Consider the following 17686-nt stretch of genomic DNA (forward strand, 5'->3'; position numbering starts at 1 on the left):
GTAAATGCAGTATTGAGCAGATAAATCAGAGGTAACTTGACTCTTGTCTGGATGTTACAGGGACAGACGTGAGACACGTGTTTATCTGCTGCAGAGTGACTGATGAAGGAATGCTATATAAACATTTTAAATCTTAAGTTGTAGTTTATATTAATTATTGTAATTTCAAACAACTATTACAGCACTTTTCTGATTCCTGTGCATTTGCTGCAGAGCTTTTGTGGTGGAGCAGGACCTGCAAGGCAAGGTGACAGCGGCATTTGTGAAAAAAAAGGGAAAACCTGAAACAAAAATATAAATAAGACAATTTTGTTACTTCCAATACAGAAATCAGATGACATTATGCTGTTAAAATTACTGCTTTTGTATTGTGTTTGTGCATCTTTGTAGGATCTGAAATGTCTGCAGACTGGTGTGAGCAGTGAGGATGGAGAAATCCACAGCAGCATCCTGGAAATGGTCCAGTGAGGATGAGACGCTCCATCACTCCACCTCTTACTGTCTCATCTGGGCCAGATGTTGCTGTGGTCTCTTCATCCTCAGTGATTAAATGTGTTACAGGTAGTGGTGTTCATGGAAAGCAGCACACAAATGTTTCCCACATGTGTTCCCCTGCTCTTGTTTCTAGGTTGTGTGGTTCAGAGAGTCGTCATCATGGTCTTCCTCATCCTCTTGCTCAACGATGTCCCCATTGAGAAGAGCGAGATTGTGAAGCACAGCGCAGCAGCAGAACTGTCTCAGCTGTGTTGAGATGGCAGTAGGATGTGTGGTTCACCATCTGTAAATACATGATTGTTAGAACAATACGTTTGAATAAAGCGTTGTTTCATCTGTTGTTGACTTGTATATGTATTTATTGTGATGCTTACTTTTATTCATTCCTTTACTCATTTATTCATGTTTATTGTTGTCAGTAAATAAAATATAAATATTTTATTAATGTATTCATTTCTTGACTGGAAATGTATGTATTCACATCGACTGCATTTGTTCAACTAGTGTATATTTATGTATAGCTATGTCACAAAAAAAAGTATATATTTTTTTCATTTTAAGTTAAAAAAAAAAAGTAATGTAATTATTGGTTAGCATTTATCATTATTATTGCATGTAAGTGTTGGGGTGGGCAAATGATGCAATTCATTCTGGGGTAATCTAGTAGTAATACTTACATTTTTAGAGTATAAAATCAACAGTCTTCTCCAAAGGCGAGATCTTCGAGCAGCTGCCCGACATACCCATTGTGCAGATACTGCAAATGCTGAGGAAAACCATACTAGATTGTTGAGTTAGTGATGCTATGAGGTGTTAGTGCACCTGTCCCTCTTTTTTATTATTATTATTGCCGAACTTATAATTACATAAAAGATCAGGGAAAGATGGTTGTATCTAACAATGAACAATCATAATGGCATATATTATATTAGTGTTATAATACATCCCTGCTGTGTTATTCCTATGTATGTCTGCACTATGTACTTTCTTCTGCACTGGAAGCTCCTGTCAAGTCTAATACCAAGTATGTTTACACACACAAGGAATTTAAGCTATTCTGATTCTGATAAAACAAAAATGCATGTGTTCATCATAGTATAAGATAACATACACAGAAAAAAAGCACAGTGACAAGGTTAAATATCTTTGAATAATTCATCATGATGAATTTTTTAGAAGCCTGAGGGATGAAACGATAGTTAAATTCAACAAGAAAAATAATAAAACAAAGGAGATTTAAGCCACTTTTGCTTGTGGATAAAACATTTGACAAGAGATAACGATTTTGGATTTTCGTAATTCATTTTTAAAAAATGCTTTAAGGGTAAAACTGGATCACATTAGTGGAGTTAAATATACCTGCACACACAATTGTCAATTTATATATTTTTATTCCTTATTTACTTGTTCTATTTTTATTTTTATTATCTGTGTTTTTTGTTCTGTCACTGTCATTCTGTTACACTGTGGAAGCTTCTGTCACGAAAACAAATTCCTCGTATGTGTAAACATACCTGGCAATAAAGCTCATTCTGATTCTGATTAAAAATATAAGAACTTAAATCAACCCAAAATGTATTGGCTATACTACAATCACAAAAAAAAGGCAGCTGTTTCTTCAACAAGACCAAAAAATGGGCAAGTTTCATCATTATCAAGATACTTACAGATAGATGAATTAAACTTGTCACTCATATCTTTTAAGTTGTTGCGCTTGTTATAACGTCGTAGGTCACATGATAACGTCACTATAACGGATGATATCCGAATCGCATTCATACTAAACGCATTCAGGCTGTGCTTCAGGCTGTACACTCTCATAGCGCTCGGTAAGTAAGTACTTAAAGAAATTAAGTGCTTATAACTTAGAAAGTATGCGGTTTCGCACGCAGCCCGACAACATCTCGTTTTGACATCTCGCGTGGTTCTGTGTGATTTGGACAACTTCAAGTTACGCCTCCTTGTTCAAGTTACGCCCCTCTCTTGCAGTCCGCAGACAGACCCTTCTCGACGGGATTGTACTAAAACTATTTGAGTACACTGCCAAAAGACAAATGACAGCATTCGAGTGCTGTAAACTTAAAATTACATTTTTATACTAATTACTCAAAAAATTGGAGGCGAATGAACGTTTTTATTTCTTTTGAATAATTACAACCCAATTCCTTTATCAAAGATTTACTATTTGGTCTTACAGGGTGGGCAAAGTGACTTCTTTACACTGAAAATGATTTATAACGAGAATCTCATGCATATCCATAACACATAATGAATTACACATATATACAAACTTTAAAGAATATGCAGGGGTGCACATAAGTGGTCCGCAGTAGAGACCTGCGCGGGACGAATTTTTCAGTCCCGCTCCCGCAGAAATATATCTTATCTGGTCCCGCTCCCGCCCGCAAAATCCCGCATAAAAGTAATCTATAAAGATTTTTTTTAGTACGTAGAAGAAATGTACATGAAATGGTTCTGTAACATCTCCTAAGCTCCACAACATCCCAGCATAAACACTCCCGATAAAATATTTGTTATTTAGGCTAAGCATCAAAATTCACAAACCACTGTTATTTTTAACAGAAAAGCATGCGTGCATGGCTTGCATGGCAGAATGCCAGCAGCGCGCTTCCTTTATTATCCCTAAAAGCTGACATGTCAGTTAATTGCGATCTCATAAAGCTCTTTTATAACACAATAAATATATGCACAATGAATCTTTCACAATGTCTACACTTCGTGTGTTAAAATGAGAGGATGAGCACGCAATTTCAGCACTGCAGTATCTAACTTAATCACCTCTGATTGGCCATTGCGTTCCAGAAATCAACAGCTGAGTTTGTGATTGGCTACATTGCGCAACCCTTTAAACACATTATCAATCATTTTAATGTTAATATTAGTTGTTCTTTTTGCTTTTGTGCAACAGATAAATAACAATTTTTATGTTTGAGACACTTTATGTTCAGATAATTTCTATTTTGCGGGAGTCCCGCGAATCATTTTATTCTCTCGCATCCCCGCGCGCGCGCGCGCACACACACACACACACACACACACAAGAGTCTCTTCCCGCCCGCACCCGCCCATCATACGTTGTCCCGCGCCGCACTCTGTTGCTTTGGGTCCCGCAGGTCCGCATGCGCGACCAAAATAAGAAATGGGCTGTGTAAATTAGTTCAGAGAGCGCGTTTGCGTACCGACATGGTTGACAGCTCTTAATGCACAATTACCATTTTAGACCGACAAACTGTACTGTAAAAGATTTCTAATCAAATTGCATACATCTAGGCTACCCGTTAACATTTTCAAAGCACAATGCAAAACTGTGAAATTCCATTCACTTGCCGCACCGGCAACCCGCCAAAATAAACGCTTGCTGATTTTAAGTTTAAAAATAAAAATAATTCAAATTAAAAAATAATAATTAAGGTTCCAATTAAAATAATAATAATAATAAAAATATTAGCATTTGATTTTTAAGTTTACTATAAAATAATTGTATTTGTATTTAATACTCCCCTTTTTATTTTAAAATAAAATAGTATTATCACACTTTATTATTTCGTTTATTATTTTATTTAAAAAAAATAAAAATAAAGTGCAATAATATCATCACTATTATTAATTAATTTTTTATAGTTATATTTGATGGGTCACACCATGTGCCGTGTGAGTACCAAACCAAATCTCCAGGTTCTCATGTGAGAACCAGGCTGAAAAACGTACGTGCACCCCTGAGAATATTTTCCCTTTCTTGCTAATTTGAAGCATAAACGAGGGCAGCAGGGCCCTGGCCAAGACTATGTCCAGAACTGCTTTCGAGTGGCTTAAAGCCAAGTTCTTCCACAGGGATCCCAAATGCCTGCAGCTTTGCTACATAAGTCTTCAAGAGGTCATTATGGACCTGTGGATGGAAATAGACAGCTACACTTAATCACGACAGGCTGTCGTCCATATATATTGTATGATATTTTTAAACTGACATGCTATTTTTAAACTAATAACAATAAATGTTTTATTTGTTAGTGTGCCTGTGTCATATGATCAACATTTAGTCAAATTTCAGTGAAGATTCATTTAAGTTTGTATTTCAATATCCATTTACAGAGACACATACGCATTCTGTCATGCTATTCTTGTTCTAGTTTCAGCCCAATTTACACATTAACGTTGATTTTAAGACTGTGAATGTGTGCATAATGTTTTATGTGTATTTGTGTGTGCCTAGTTTGTGTATGTGTCAATGTATTATAAGTGTGTGCATGTGTAAGGCGCTGTCTAAGTGGTCTGCTTTTTACATTGGTTTGAATAATATGTACTGTTGAGAATTCCATACTATACAGGGATGTGTGATTACTTCACATTTGTGTATACCAGTGCTTTTATGTGCAAATAAAGATTTAAACCAGGGGACAGAGCAACCTTTTGGGCATGAAGTGCCATTTTTAATTTTTCTGGTTAACCACTGTGCCAATAAGCACTTTAAATGCATGCAGTACATAATCAGATAATCATTTTTTAATTGTTCAGATAAAAAAAAAATCTGTAAATGTTATCATTCAAATAGTGCAGAATCTTAAATATTTTTTTATCTTAAATAAAATAAAATCTTAAAAGTTTTTAAAACTTTTCAAAATCCCAAAGGTTTCTTTATTTTAATGTTTAAATGAGAATTTGAATAACAGATTTAGTGTGACCCTACAGAAGACTGTATGTGTGTGACTAGGCAAATTGTGCATTAAAACGTAAACATTCAGTTTAATCACATCTTACCTCGCTCTCTTTCAACGTTAAACTGAACAACTTTAGTTAAACTAAAAAGTGGCATTCGCACTCTGCTTCTGTGAACAGTAAACCCCACCTACTTTGATTTGATTGGCCATCTCAATAATTTTGACACTGATGAGTGCTGTTAGCCACACGCATCTGTAGACTAGCACAGGTTAATTCTCACACTTTAATAGCATTTATAGCTCCTAACTAGCTGTGTGACTATGAGGAATGATTACCTCAAAATGTACGTCAGTATGCAGTGTTCCGTTTTGGTCGCGTGCCAATTATTATCCCTCTGTGTGCCAGTGTTGGCACACGTGTCATAGGTTGCTGACCCCTGATTTAAACCCTTTATGGAGACTTATACAGGAACCGTTTCTTACCTTGCAAACTCTTGCCACTTCATACTGTAGGTCTCTGATAGTATAGTTTTTGGACTCCAAAACTTCCTAGACAAAAATAAAACTCACAATTGTAGAGACACGTTAACAAACACTTCTGTAAAACTGACTGTTATATTTCTAATTCTGTCATATATTATTATGGAGGTCCTCTGCAAATGCTTGTATGTAACTATGTACACACAGAAATATACCTCTAGTTTATGGGTGACCATGTTTAGGGTGCTGGGGTCCAGGTTGGAAGCAGACAGCACCTCACTGAGCTGCGCTTCCTTCTTCTTCAGTGTGTCATTGAGTGCACCCAGTTTGCACTCCAGTAGCAAGTTTTTAAAGCCACTTTTCTGCTGAACTTCCTGAATGACTTTAGTGAACTTCATGTACAGCTCATCTCGGTCCAACTGAACTTACACAACAAAGTGTCTTCAGTTGCACATGCAGCAGTCCTAATGGATCAATATGAACACATTAAAAAATCTGAAAGATAACTGTTAAGCAATATAATAATGTTGTAGAAAAATACAATACAACAAATCAAAAAATATCTGGCTGGTGTGTACTACTATAATGTGTAGGCCTACACAGAACAGAGATTCTTATCATGTCATGGCAGACATGTTATCAAGATGAAGATAAAACGTTTTTTTCTACTAAGCTGTCATTACACCATTAAGGCTACTAGTTCAGTGTGTTATAAAGGTCTGATGCTGTTCCTCCCATCACCTTAGTAAATCTCTGTTCCATCACTTCATGCACCCACTTAAGCTACTCCATTTCGCTTTCAGATATTTTGAAACAAGCTCTTGTTCTCTGACAGCAAAACAAAGAACAAGAATTCCATACATTACTAAGATTTATTAAAACTATTGTTATAGTCAGGGGTGCACACGACACACGTTTTTCAGCCTGGTTCTCATATGAGAACCTGGAGATTTGGTTTGGTCCTCACACGTCACATGGTGTGACCCATCAAATATAACTATAAAAAATAAATGAATAATAGTGATAATATTATTGCACTTTATTTATTTTTTTTAAATAAAATAATAAACTTAATAAAGTGTGATAATACTATTTTATTTAAAAATAAATAGGGAGTATTAAATACAAATACAATAATTTTATAGTAAACTTATAAATAAAATGCTAATATTTTTATTATTATTTTAATTTGAACCTTAATTATTATTTTTAATTTGAATTATTAAAATATTTCATTTTCAAACTTAAAATCGGCATGCTTTTATTTTGGCGGGTTTCCGGGGCGGCAAGTGAGTACATGCGCTTCCGGGTTTAGCGCTGAATGAAATGTCAGTTTTGCATTGTGCTTTGAAAATGTTAGTGGGTAGCCTAGATTTATGCTTTCAGTTTGAATATAAATCTTATACAGTACAGTTTGTCGATCTAAAATGGTTATTGTGCATTAACAGCTGTCAACCATGTCGGTACGCAATTGTGCTCTCTGAACTAATTCACAGCGCATTTCTTATTTTGGTGGCGCATGCGGACCACTTATGTGCACCCCTGGTTATTGTTAACATTTAACACTATCATAGTTCAGTGTCTGCTACGGTAGACCCTGAACATACAGCTAGAGCACTCCTGTCCTTCTCATAGTTGGCCAGCCGTTTCTGGAGCTCTGCGACTTTCTCTTTGGCCTTTTGTGGAGACTCTCTAAGGTCCTTATACTCCTCAAGCACTTCAGCCATCTCTTTATTTCTCTTCTCCTCCTTCCTTTTCATCTCCTTTAACTCTTCCTGTATACATTTCACCAGAGAAGAAAATGAGTAACAACTGACAAATAATCACACAAACATACTTAAATATAGCTTGATTGCCAGATACATAAACGTAGATACTAGGGCCTTTCGCACCGCAGGAATCTTTTCATAGTACCAGAACTAATTGTGGAACTACCCACTTTTCGGCGTGTTCTCACCACCGGAACTGGGAGCGATTTTAGTACCGGACTGCCTTTTTCGAGAACCAAATTAGCTCCTACTCCGGAGCAGGGTCTAACCAGCACAACTGGTACTAATCGTGACGTAAGTAGACATTGATTGGCCAAACGCGTACGAAAACGCCCTCACCCGCCATGATTTAAAACGCCGTGTAAACATACTGTAAGCATGTCAACTTATTTCGCAAGTATGGAGAACAGCGATAGATGGACGGACGCTGAAGTGCAGGCACTTGTAGCAAATTGCCAGTTGTCGTTGGAGATTCTTAGTCCTCCTTTCCGTTCTTTCAATCGCTTTACGTATATGTCGACTTTCCATGTCCACTGTGAAACCCGCGAGACACAACAAAAACACAGCTCCGATCACAGCGTCCTCCATCCTCCTGTTGTTAACGTTCTTCTTTGTTTCTGTTGTTGAACGCTGTGCACAAATGACGTCGCTGTCGACCAGATTACGTCACTTCTTAGTACATACTCTCGGTGCGAATGCAACCCTTTACATGGTACTGGGAAATAGTTTGCGCAAAATCGTCCCAGTACTTTAGTACAATACGTTTAGTTCTGGAACTAAAGCGGTGCGAAAGGGCCTATAATAATTGTGAAGATGCTATAGGGCCTTTCGCACCACGGGAACCTTTTCATAGTACCAGAACTAATTGTGGAACTACCCACTTTTGGCGCTTTTCCACTACGTGGTACGACTCGGCTCGGTACGGCTCAGTACGGCACGGCACGGCTCGGCTCGGCTCGGTTTGCGTTTCCACTGCAGTTTAGTATCACTTTAGAATGGGTGGGATTATTCACATGTCGTTATAGTTGCGTTGCCTCTACTGCCGCGACTCCTAAAAAACGTTTTCATTCCGCGTCGCCCCATCAAGCTCTCGCTGGATCCGCTCCTCTGCTATCAACGAGAGGAATGTCTGTTCTTCCGCAACAGGGGGAACAGACACTTTTTGGTTGTTAAAAAAAGGTGCGCTCGTTCAAAACAGTTGCGTTCGATCCTTCGCTGCCTGTGCTGATTTAAATCTAGCGGGTCTGATTGTGTCTCATGTCGCAAGTTCAGTGCGACGATTTTCTCCGGCCAATCCGTGATCAGCAGAGTTTACACGTCACGTTTTGGTAACGGTACGGTACGCTTGGAACCCCAACCGAGGTGGTACTAAAAAAAGTACCAGGTACTGTACCCAGTGGAAAACCCCCAAAAAGTGAACCGTACCGAGCCGTACCGTGCCGTACCATGCAGTGGAAAAGCGCCATTTTTGGCGTTTTCACACTGCCGGAACTGGGTGCGATTTTAGTACCGGACTGCCTTTTTCGAGAACCAAATTAGCTCCTACTCCGGAGCAGGGTCTAACCAGCACAACTGGTACTACCCGTGACGTAAGTAGACACTGATTGGCCAAACGCGTATGAAAACGCCCTCACCCACCATGATTTAAAACACTGTGTAAACATACTGTAAACATTGTGTCAACTTATTTCGCAAGTATGGCGAACAGCGATAGATGGACGGACGGACGCTGAAGTGCAGGCACTTGTAGCAAATGCAGCACTGCCAGTTATCATTGGAGATTCTTAAGCCCTGTTCACACCGCCAGTGACACACAGCGACAGAGCGACATAATCCCATTCATTTTCAATGGAGAGCTGGCGACTTCCGGCGACACGACAGTGACCGTTGGCGACGGAATGTGGGCATGTCAAGCGATGCGAGTCAAGCGACAAAAGTTCAGAATACTTCAACTTTATGCAAATAAGCAGCGAATTTCGCGAGAGACAACCAGTGGGAGTGAAGTCAGTGGAGAGCACGTGATTCATCTGCTGTAGTGGAGTGTTACGGGGTAACTAGGCAACCAGTAGTGGGAACGCCCACTAGCGACATTAATTGCCAGCTACAAGCAACAAACAGCGAAAAAGTCGCTGGTGGTGTGAACGGGGCTTAAGAATCTCCAACGACAACTGGCAGTTGAACACCGTTCACACCGCCAGCGACACACAGCGACAAAGCGACATACTCCTATTCATTTTCAATGGAGAGCTAGCGACTTCCGGCGACACGAGCGACAGTGACCGTTGGTGACAGAATGTGGGCGTGTCAAGCAACAAAAGTTAAGAAATGTTTAACTATGCAAATGAACAGCGAATTTCACGAGCGACAACCAATAGGAGTGAAGAATCTGTCAGTGGCACTCACAAGTCACCGATTCGAGTGCAGGCAAGACAGGACAGATTTCCTGAGCGATTTCACTGTTTTATATTATTTTACTGTAACCACATACATTGATATAAAAAAAAATTAAAAGCCTTGCGTAGGCTGTTTAAGTGAGTTTGAGGCATACATTGATGGTTCGAGTTGTTAATTGTATGATGCAGTGAGCAGTTTAGCACTGGTTAATGAGTTAATGTACGAGCACTGCTGAAGTTTATATAACAACACTCTCCAACAGGAGAATGGTACTTTTATTTCTTTTAAGTCTAATTCCTAGTCATATTAGAATGATATCTTAGTTTTACTGGCAATATATATAGTTTGTGATTGCATTTTCTAAAGATATATCAAGACGTGCAGCCTACCAATAACATTAGAGCTACAGCAGTAGGAACGCCCACACACGTCTTCACAGCACGGAGTCTAGCGACATCAGCGAAAAGGTCGCTGGCAGTGTGAACGGGGCTTAAGTACTCCTTTCCGTTCTTTCAGTCGCTTTACGTATACGTCGACTTTCCATGTCCATTATTGTGAAACCCGCGAGACACAACAAAAACAGCTCCTCCATCCTCCTGTTGTTAACGTTGTTTTTCTTTCTTTTTTTTTCAATTCAAGGAACAATAACACACAATATGTTATCAAAACATTGTTCTTCTCTGTTTCCGTTGTTGAACGCTGCGCACAAATGACGTCGCTGTCAACCGGCTTACGTCACTTCCTAGTACACACTGTCAGTGCGAATGCAACCCTTTAAATGGTACTGGGAAATAGTTCGCGCAAAATCGTCCCAGTACTTTAGTACTGTACATTTAGTTCTGGAACTAAAGCGGTGCAAAAGGCCCTAATGATGACTATGAACAAAGTTCCTTAAAACAGCCTAATGAGAGAAAATCTGTGATTTATAATCATTACAGACAAAACATGCATGCATGCGCTCATGTTAACATCCAGCAGCATTTTGTTTTCACCTTGAGTGAAGTGATAATGTTCAGATTCTTGTAGACAATGTCACTGAAGTAGTTCCTGATGTCTCTGAAAGCTTTCTCATGATTCATCATCAGCATGTTGATGTGACTGTTCTTTCGTTCCTCGATCTCATGAATCTCTGTGTTGCGTCTTAGTTGTTCCTCCTGCCGTAGTTTCTGCATCCTTTTCTTATATTTGGATTCAATTTCTGTGACAATATTTTCACTTCCATGTTAAATCATTAAATCAAATTGTTACTGCCTAGAAAACTCTTTACTTCCCTTCCCCTTTTATTTTATGCCACATTATCCTGTGTTACAGTATTTAACTAAGAATATTTACTTCAAAATGTGAAAGTGAAAAAAAAAATCCAGACATTGCATTAAATTAATAACAAAAAAGAAAAATGTTAAGTATTTTCTACTTTGAATAACCTAAAGAACACATCATTAGTTGGCCTGTGTGCACTTGAGATGACTATTTTCATGACTATGAAACCTCATTTAATGCTTAATTGGGAAATGCTACAGCCATGAATGCCAATGTCCTGGGGCCTGTTTCAATAAGGAGGTTCAACCAACTCAGAGTCAAAACTTGAACTCTGAGTTGACTTTCCCTGAGATGGGAAACTCTTTGTTTTCAGTTTAAAAACAGCTGAGATAGTTCATTCAACTCTCAGCATGCTGCCTCTGAGTTAAGCACCACGACTATAAAATGCCATGATCAATGGAGCTTCGAAATTACGATTCACCATGGCAACAGTACCCAACAAAGAGAAGTCTGCATTCCTCTTTGCTGTCAACGTGTAAGTTTAATTCTTAATCACTGTCAGTGGCGCAAAAACGGGGTATGCAGTATATGCAGTGCATAGGGGCGCCATTTTGCCAAAATCATTCTGTGAAAAACTTATTTAATAAAACGTTATAAATAATCAAAAGCGTAGTTATTAAAAATAAATTAATGCAATGTTTTTATTGAACAGTTTTTAGTATTTTAATGAAAAAAATTATCAAAAATGTATTTATTAAAAACCTATTAAGACGCGGAACGGCCCTATTTCTTTGCGACCACAACAAACTGGATACTTTGCAGACGCGCATTTCAGCTTGCCCTCAGCACCAGGAGCGAGTCAAACAAGCGCGGAAAAGGTAGGCTACAGTTGCCAAATGAGCTTCAGTAGAACAACTGTGAACTGCGTCTGATGAGATATTGATATCTATTGGTATCTATATAATATATCTATTGATGAGATGTTAGTAAAACAAACTTTCCTGTCCTGTCAGCCGTTTTACTGTGCTCACGACGCACGCTCTTCAACTGTAAGCGAATATGAGGCGCACGCTCTATCACTTCATCATAAATAAACTGCACTTTTGACAACTAATAGAATATTAGAATAGAATGACTGATACATTTTTCAGAGTTCATTGATTATATAAAATTCAGTGAAGTTTGACTATGAGAAGATTGTAAACAAGGATACAAACTAGCCACTTTTCACTGAAAATTGCCATTGTAAATTGATGGCCAAAATAGGCCATCTGTGTAATTCATTTAAATAGATTGAGTTGAAAACTCTTGCTACTTCATACTTCAATACAAAACAATGCTGAACTTTGACAAAAAAGAGATTTTTAAATGTAATTGATTTTATAATATCTAAATAAAAAAATCCATTAGCAAAACATGTGAAAAGAACTATATTACAGAGTGCAGAGTTCATTGATTATATAAAATTCAGTGAAGTTTGACTATGAGAAGATTGTAAACAAGGATACAAACTAGCCACTTTTCACTGAAAATTGCCGTTGTAAATTTAAAATAGGCCATTTGTGTAATTCAAGTAGATTCAATGAGTTGAAAACTCTTGTTACTTCATACTTCAATACAAAACAATGCTGAACTTTGACAAAAAAGAGATTTTTAAATGTAATTGATTTTATAATATCTAAATAAAAAAATCCATTAGCAAAACATGTGAAAAGAACTATATTACAGAGTGGAAATGGTAAAAGAGACAATAAATGATCCTCTGCTGCTATTTAGTGGCCATAGTGGGAATATTGACATTAATCTTTTTTTTCATTTGTTTTTCTACCAGGTGAAATCATGGCAGAAATCTTCCACTTAGCATGGCAAATTTTCCATGAATTATCTCTTTAAGTAAAAATGAAAAAAAAATGCAGATGTTCTTTAAAATAGTGCAAGAATGTGAATAACTGAGGCAAATAAATTATAATATATAAAAAGTGAGCAATATTACATGTGTTTGAAAATAAAAATGAATAAAAAATGTGTTCTACTGTCTGGAGTCTGCCATCAGGATTTAAAGGGGATGTTATGTGAGACACTTTTCTTTTTTTTCTTGTTTTTACTTTTCACTTTTTTCCCTATGGTATTAAAGGGGGAAGGGGGTTCAATCCTTTTCTTTTCAAAGAGTTAGTATTAGATGCTACTAGAATACAGGGGGGTGCCGACACTGATCTTGCATACCCCTCGGCAAATGTGCAGTTGCGCCCCTGATCACTGTTATAATATCAGAGGTGACAACTGGCAGAACGGTAAGTTACTGAACTAATATTCATTTATTTTCATGGTATCCCACAGGCAAAAAAAAAAAAAAAAAAAAGATTGTATCAGCAGCTAAAAGTTTGAAAACATAATTCAATCAGGTAAAGCTTTAAGCATAAAAGGTTAATGTGTGTAGCCTACATGACTTTACAAACATTTGACATATTAAATAAATATCAATTCAGTGATTTCAATGTGCAGCAGCTTTTCCCCCCGTCTAATGTTCTCTAAACATTCTCTAATCCATCGTGTAACATTTCTTAATTAGGGAAATTAAATTAACACTTGGTTTCTACTCAGCCAACAGCAATAAGGCAGAGGCTCACAAAATGGGAGGAGGACCTGCATCAGCACCACTGACAGATGAAGAGAAGATAGCCACAGACAAATATAGAGATGAATATAGAGCCTCCTAGTTGTAGGGTGGAGGAGGGATGCCAGAAAACTGTCATGGGACAGAGGTAAGTTGGCTGTATATGGGTCAAAGACAAAAATGGGTTTCAAGCATCAAAAAAAATAAAAATGTAATACAGCTTTAAATTTAGTTTCCCCCCCCATACATTAGAATGTATCCTGTTTAACTTTATATTTTTCTGAACAAAAAATAATGACTACCATGCATTTTTTTTACCATGTTTGACAAAAGACGCACACTAAAATGTAATTCAGTGTAATAATATTATATACCAAAAAATCTTGTTAGGCATATTTAAAACATGAATCATTTGATGACATATTAAAAGACTCTATTTAAGCATCACAGTGCAGCCCTCAAATGTAAATTATCTTTAATTTTTATATCTTTATACTTTGCTAATGTCCTTCAAATCACTAGGCTTTTTACAAAGTTTTTGTAAGGAAGTGAAAGTCATTTAAAATATAATAAAATTTAGCATGATCACATATTCTTTTTTTGTATTTTAATAAGTACAGGTCAGAATAAGTATATTGTTTCATTTTTACACAAATATATCTGTTACACGAAATGACCATGGTTTGTAACTCTGAATGACGATTTGCCGAAGAAAAAGAGATAATATTGCCATTGTTCCCATAACTGAAATGTTTTCGTATTAGTCTGTCATTTAAATTAGTTTTAATAATATTCCTGAGTAAATGACTCAGAAGCAAATGTTGAAATATAAGCACTTCACTGATGCTCCCATGCCATGCTTACTTAGCTTGTTACTTTGCTTCTGACTTGCTTGGCCTTAAAAAAAAATATATATATAAATAATATTAATATAAATATTTATTAATACTTTCTGTTTGCAAACATGACATTATCAGGATGAATATTTGGGGTGGAGAATCCCCTCAGTGACCTCTCTTGAACAACTCTTGTGAAAAACTATTGAAGTGAGGGGGGACACTGCCCAGAAATATTGGCAGCACTTATTCCAGCAATTGCAATCCTGAATAACTTTCTATTTCCTGGCTAAATGCACATTCACACCAAGTATGATAATGATAAAAATAAAGTTGAAAAAATTATATATAAAAGAATAGCAGATTCCACAGCACAACTAAGAATAACTACACAGAGAAACAATACTGTTGGAATCTCAATTTGATTTTTTTTTTCAGCTGATGAATAATAAAAGCATTGACAGAATCCATTCCAAAAGCCAATCAGAATCCATTCAACTTTAAAGAGCTTGAGCATTTAAAGCAGCAGATAATAAACCTGCAGCGCATGCTTAGAATGAACAATGCTATTGTTCATTGGTGTGGAGGCTAGTATTGGTACTGTTATAGTTATCTTTATTGTTATTGTTCTTGATGTGAACAGGCTTTAAGAGTGCCACCTAAGCTACTGGGTCCACACTTACTTTATTAGCTTTCTGATTTTTTACAGTGCCTAGCAACTCCCTCGGATTGTGGGCATCTATAATTAATCAATAACACAAATTAAACATTACCAAAATGCATTCAGATATTAATATTTATATACACATATTTGTCAACGCTAAACATTCCTCATTTATCTCTAATATCAATAACCAAATGGTCACCTATTTCAAGCAGTGAACTTGACCAGTAAAGTTAATCACAATTTTTCACATCTTCTTATTTTTCCAAAAATAAATAAAAGTGTTTTTTGGCATTTCACTGAATGACGTGTGTTTTTGTACCCTACATTACCACACCATGAAAAGGTGCAATTATCAAGTATTTAAGATAAATAAACTCACTTTTCTGCAGCACCACCCAGTCTTCCAGGTGCCATTTGATGATGTTACAGACTGGTGAATGACTATCAGTTTTTTATATGGTTTCAGTATAACTTAAAAATCTCAAGTCCCCTGGATATTTAAATACTTAAAAAAAAAAATAAGACAGTCTTTTAATATAACACAGCCAGCACTTACTTGAAAATGCCAAGACAACAAATGTATTTTTTAACTTGGTATTTTATATATGTTTATTTGAAGATGTAATGGTTAAATCAAAGTCGCTCCAAGTTACCATTACACTGAATGACAATTTTACACTTTGGAACATTATTGCCCCCATATTTGTGACATTTTATTGTCACAAAAGTTATTTGAAATATGAAATCAGACAATTTACTTGCATTTCACATGTTTTTTATGTATTTAAAATGACTTTTGTAAATGTAATTTGATGCGGACACCAAAATGGTGACGTCTCGTCTTTGACCCATATATTTACGCATTGTGCTAGTTAAGATGAGTGCATCCGTCACTCATCTCGGTGCATCTTGGCATACGAAAAAGAAAAGAAGACAGGAATATACTGTATAGCATTTAATGGCAGTGGTGATGATGAGGTGTGCGCCAGTAATCGCTGCCATGCCTCTCTTTTCTCACAGTCGCTCCAGATTAGTCAATCTGTGTTTAAAATTAAGTGGTGCAACACAACTCAATTTAAAATAAAACCTAGATCAACAAATCCTTGATTAGCTCTAAACTTTGCTTAATTTAATCCTTGTTGGTACAACTCACCCTACATATCTTATGTAATTTTTCTTATACATTAATCTTGATTTAAAGATATTGATTTTTAGATATTTGTACTTGACATAAGACAAAAATAGTCAGTAAGAAAAGCATTTTTGCAGTGTGAATGAATGAATGAGGTATTTAAACATTGGGAGGTGGAGGAGACTGAAAGAAATGGTAACTGACTCTGAATATCTAAGGGTGCTTTCACACCTGTAGATCGATTTTGAATGGCGAAGAGGTGCTCACCCACAGACATTCACAGGTTCATTTTGAAGTATTAGCAAAACAACAAAGCTAATGCTTTTCACGGAACTTACGTAATTACCCATTATACATTGTGATATAGCCTGGTTTGTTGGTCCGTTAGATCGGATTGCTTTCTCACTACAACTGAACCGCTCCAGAGTTCGTTTTCAATTGAGCCGAGACCACCTTGTTCAGTTGATCTCGGACCAATGGGTTTGGCGCGGATCCGAGCGCGATTGCCATGTTCACATATGCCCAAACGAACCGAGCTAAAGGGGGAAACGCTAAGTTAGGGCGCTAAGCACCCTAAGTTACCTCTCTTTCAGAAACGGACTTGACTTACCCTGCTTTCTTGGGTTTGACATACCTTTCATTTTGAAATGGAAAACCCAGAGTTTCACTCATTTCAGGGTTAAAGGGGTGGTTCATTGCGATTTAACTTTTTTAAGTAGTGGGGAAGTCGTGGCCTAATGGTTATAGAGTCGGACTCATAACCCAAAGGTTGTGGGTTCGAGTCTCGTACTGGCAGGGATTGTAGGTGGGGGGAGTGAATGTACAGCACTCTCTCCCACCTTCAATACCATGACTGAGGTGCCCTTGAGCAAGGCACCGAACCCCCAACTGCTCCCCGGGCGCCGCAGCATAAATGGCTGCCCACTGCTCCGGGTGTGTGTTCACGGTTTGTGTGTGTTCACTGCTGTGTGTGTGCACTTTGGATGGGTAAATGCAGAGCACTAATTCTGAGTATGGGTCACCATACTTGGCCACATGTCACTTCACTTTCACTTAACGTTAGTTAGTGTGTAATGTTGCTGTTTGAGCATAAATGATATCTGCAAAGTTACGAAGCTGAAAGATCAATGTAAACGGAGATATCGTCTTTTAAAATTCTGGCAGTTTAATGCCTACAAAAACGGCTGGTAGGGACAACAAGAAGTTACTTCCCGGGTTCGTGACATCACAAACCCAGATAAACCCCGCCCTCAGGAAAAGGCAGCAATGGGGGCGAGGCCTGCGCTGCTTTAGAGAAGAGGAAGAGAAAATTAGAGGTGCATGAAAAATCTATTCATATATGAATCGCGATTCTGTCTTCTAA

At 37.4% G+C, this 17686-nt stretch overlaps 1 pseudogene; it reads right to left on the reverse strand.

The window, feature by feature from the left end:
• Window positions 1–4229: 4229 nt before the first annotated feature.
• Window positions 4230–16964, reverse strand: LOC107570500 (growth arrest-specific protein 8-like; annotated as a pseudogene).
• Between the last annotated feature and the right edge of the window lie 722 nt (window positions 16965–17686).

The sequence above is a fragment of the Sinocyclocheilus grahami genome, unplaced genomic scaffold, assembly GCF_001515645.1.
Source record: "Sinocyclocheilus grahami isolate Dianchi unplaced genomic scaffold, SAMN03320097.WGS_v1.1 scaffold1467.1, whole genome shotgun sequence".
In the NCBI taxonomy this organism is placed as follows: domain Eukaryota; kingdom Metazoa; phylum Chordata; class Actinopteri; order Cypriniformes; family Cyprinidae; genus Sinocyclocheilus; species Sinocyclocheilus grahami.